This window comes from Schistocerca nitens, chromosome 1 (genome assembly GCF_023898315.1).
Source record: "Schistocerca nitens isolate TAMUIC-IGC-003100 chromosome 1, iqSchNite1.1, whole genome shotgun sequence".
NCBI classification, from domain to species: domain Eukaryota; kingdom Metazoa; phylum Arthropoda; class Insecta; order Orthoptera; family Acrididae; genus Schistocerca; species Schistocerca nitens.
The window spans coordinates 338,816,167-338,820,544 of record NC_064614.1 but is presented as its reverse complement, the minus strand read 5'-3'; positions in this window follow the sequence as shown (position 1 = coordinate 338,820,544).

Below are 4,378 nucleotides of genomic sequence, written 5' to 3'. Positions count from 1 at the left end.
CAGTTACGAAATTATGGATAAAATTTAAGTTTACACCTGATGAAAAATTTTAAACATAGGCATATGACACGACTCCACAAAAGGAATAATTTCTAGAAAAAATTCTCTGAAAAATTTTAATTATTCATATAATTAATTGATTTATAGATCCACCTGCAAATAAATATCATTAATGATTATGTATGTTCATTTAACAAATCATCCACTCGCAGAATCTTGTTCATTCTCTCATGAACATTTATGGAAATATATTTCAACAATTATGTCCATAATATGAAACACACAAACTGCTATTCTTATAATGTTAATTAAAATTCTTAAATTAATTCTCCTGGTAGAGAAGGCATAATGAAAAAAATCTAAAAATTATAATAATTTTCTCTCGTGCAACCAGAGAGTTTCATCAATTGTTTGCAGCAGTGACATTATCGACTGTTGCTTCATTAAACAGTTCATTTGTTTTCTTGTGCGAACAGCGCACATCATACACACAGGGTATTTACCTACACATCCCACACTGTTCAAGTTTCACATGCAATTCTCACATAAGTGCCGTGTCTTGAGGAAATGTAGATGCACTTTCATTGTATATCACTATGGCTTCTGCTCATAGTCCACACTAACAAACACTAGTAATTAACAAATTCTTCTACCTATCTTAAAATTTTGTGCTAAACTATCACAGGAGTAATCTCACTGCCTCTTAACCTATCACAGGAGTAATCTCACTGTCTCTTACCCTCTAAACAACATAAACATCTTGATATTTATATAGGGGAGAGCGGGGCAATGCCGTACAGCGGGGTAATACCGTGCACCGCTTTATCCAGTTTCCCATGGAGCGCAAAGAGCGCTGCATAGTGCTGCCACATAGCGGAAGTAACTATAGTCACATACAGAGGGGTCTATATCGTTCAACGGCGCAGACGTCTTCGACAATCGGTTTCAGCTGATTTCGACTGTTTTCTTATAAACTCTGAAGATAATAAGTCTAGATGCGAGAGAAATATGTTAATAGCAACAATATTTAAAATAGCTCTATTTAATTACCCATTTCTTGATCTTCCTTTAAACATCAAATGTTAGACATTAAATTTCGTGATTGTTGGGTTAGAATTTACAATGGCGAGTCATGTTGTCTCGGGGCAATACCGTGCCCGACGCACGGTATTGCCCCGTGGTGAACGGTATTGCCCCATATGGTAATTTCTTTTGGTATTTTCGTGAACTATATATTTGGAAGTGTGTGTGTATGTGTGTCATCTTACAAGTTTTCTTTCTTTTTTTTAATCACAGATGGTGAGAAACAGAGCCAGAACCACAGAAACGAGCAAATGGTGGATGGAACATGAAATGAAAATGAATTGCGCACTCCACAATGTTATAGAAAATGCAAAGCGACAGAGAGTAGCTGCAATAATGTATGGAATACCTCTTTCTACTTTAAGAGATAGGCTAAAAACAGGGAATTGCTCTAAAGTAAATTTGGGTAGAAAACCTATATTTTCAAAAGAATAGGAAGATGACATAGCTAAGAATGTTCTTTTGCTAGCAAAGACATTTTATGGAATATTGTCGGAGGAGTTGAGGAGATTAGTTTATGAATATGCCATGGCAAATAATATTCAGCATAATTTTAATAAAATATCAAAAAGAGCTATACAGGATTAGCTCTCTGGGTTTCTTAGAAGAAATCCATCAGTCAGCATTCGCAAACCTAAGGGTACGAGCCTCAATCGGATCTCAGCTTTTAATTCAAGTGAAGTTAAGCTTTTTTCCTTGAATCTCACCATTGTGGAATGTCCTTAAGTTCGATGCCTCCAGAATTCACAATTTTGATGAGACAGGAATATCAAAGATTCAGAAGCCAGGAAAAATTTTAGCACCCAAAGGAGCTAAACAAGTTGGCTCAGCAACAAGCTGGGAACGTGGGAAAAATGTTACAGTGTGTTCTGCAGTGAGTGCCAGTGGGGTATATGTGCCCCCAATGTTTATTTTTCCGAGGGTTTGGATGACGCCTGCCATACAGAGAGGAGGACCACCAAATTCAATATACGAATGTAGCAAGACTGGTTGGATGACTGAGGAGCTCTTCCCAAAGTTGCTGAAACATTTTGCTAACTTTACCAAAGGACCACACCATTCTCTTGATTTTAGACAATCACACCAGCCATGTCTCTCTAGATGCCTACAACTTTTGTAAAGACAATGGAATAGTAGTGGTAACACTGCTGCCTCATTGCTCACACAGGCTACAACCTTTAGATGTGGCCTTTTTCAGTAACCTGAAGACTGCATTTAATGAAGAATGTGAGAGTTTTTTGAGGTCTAATCCCCACCTGAAAAAAACTCCTTACGACATTTGTCCTATCTTTAGCAAAGGCTTCATGAGGATTGCTAATTTGAAAATGGTATCTCTGGCTTTAACAAAACAGGAATATTCCCTCTAAATCCTACCACATTTACTGACGAAGATTTCATGCGTGTGCACCCAGACGAAGAAATAGGACTAGCTTTACCAGTTGTTGGGGATTGCAGCGCTAATAATGATGAAAGTAGTGACACAGTTGTGCTCTGTTCTTCACAGACAGCGACTAGTATCCCTGATGATAGAGACAAAGCCTTAGGCCTACATGTTCAGCCCGAAGCTGGGCTACATTTCAAAGATATTTCTCCCTTACCAGGACCTCTTAAACTCAAGAAAACTGCCAGACAATATCATTCCACAATTTTTACTTTGACTCCTAACAAAGCTAGTTTACAAAAAGCAGCAGAGAGCACAAAAGCAAAATTAACAAACAGAGAAAGGAAATCAGTGCTAGAGCCTAAGGGAAAAAGCAAGTTCAGAAAGTTTGCTTCAAAGATAAGACCTCAAAAATTTGAAACAAAGAAATGTCGACGGAATCTTTCTTTTGATTCTTCATCGAATGATGATTTGGACCTAGCATTGCACAAACTTTCTAGTGACGATGAGATGGATGACATTCACCCTTTCAGAGAAACTAGTGTTAGGCCTGTGAGCAAGAATGGAACTTTTAGGGACGACAACTCTGTTTGCATGCTTTGCGGAGAGTTTGGGAAAAACAGGGAGCTGTGGTTTCGATGTGTGATTTGCAGTGAATGGGTTCATTCAGAGTGTAGTGCATGTGACACAGCTGAAAACTATATTTGCGACTACTGCCATTAAAACAGGGGATAAATGTGTTCAGAGACAAGTTGACACCATAATCCAATAATTTTGTTTTAACAGTAAAAGGATTTTCTGTCTTTAGAAAATTTAATAAGTTGTAAAATTTATGTTTTTCAATTCCAAATAAATTCTGAATAATTTTTTAATTTGATTTATTTTTACAGAGTTTTCGTCATTTTATGTGCTATGCTGTATCATACGATATGTTGCGCAGTATTACCACACCCCCCAGAGTAATACCGTGCAACGTAACACTTTTGTAAAACAGCTGTAGCAACGCAAATCGATTTAATATAGCAAATATGAAGCCACAAACGCGTGGGGCATTGATTTCTTGCCCAAAAAAGGTGTTCAGCATTTCAATATAGTTCGAAAAATACGAAATATTTGAAAAATGGATTACGCGCACGGTATTTCCCCGCTCTCCTCTACACATTCGACTCATAGTCAAATTCCACTCTAAATTCTTCTCCATATTTGGTATCACAGATCTACGATCCTTCAAAAAATTTCTTAATATCATTATGCGGGTATAATCCCTTTATTCTTTTCGATTCAGGATATGCCAACAAGTATGATCCAGGATTTGGTATATTTACAATAACATATGGTCTGGTATAAATAGATTCCATTTCTTTATGTTCTCTATCAGTTTAGAGGAATTGATGTGTCGCCTCAATAAAACCTTTTCTCCAAGATGAAACGTCTGAATCCGGTGAATCCGTTTATCATATGTCAATTTCCGTTGTATTGCCTTTTTAGTTAAATTGACAAGTGCGAGTCGAATCTTTTCCTCCCATTTTAAATTCTGGTCTTCATACTTTGGCAGATGGTTTATCCAGAAGTTCTTTTCAATTTGACTAAACATAAGCTCTGTTGGAGTAAAGTTAATTGAGGTATGTGACAGATTATTAAATATTTGTTCAAATAATGACAAATAATCAGCCCATGATGTTTGTTTACTGTGACAGTATGTACGCATGAATCGGTTTAATTCTCGGAAAACTCGTTCTATTGGATTACCTTGTGGATTATAACATGATGTCAAAATTTGTCGAATACCAAGCTGCGTTAATGTTTGCTTCCATTTAAATCCAGTAAAAATTCTGGCATTATCTGTAATTATGGATTTCAGTAAACCTACATGCGGAAGATAGTCACGCACCAATCTCACTACAACAGCTCTGG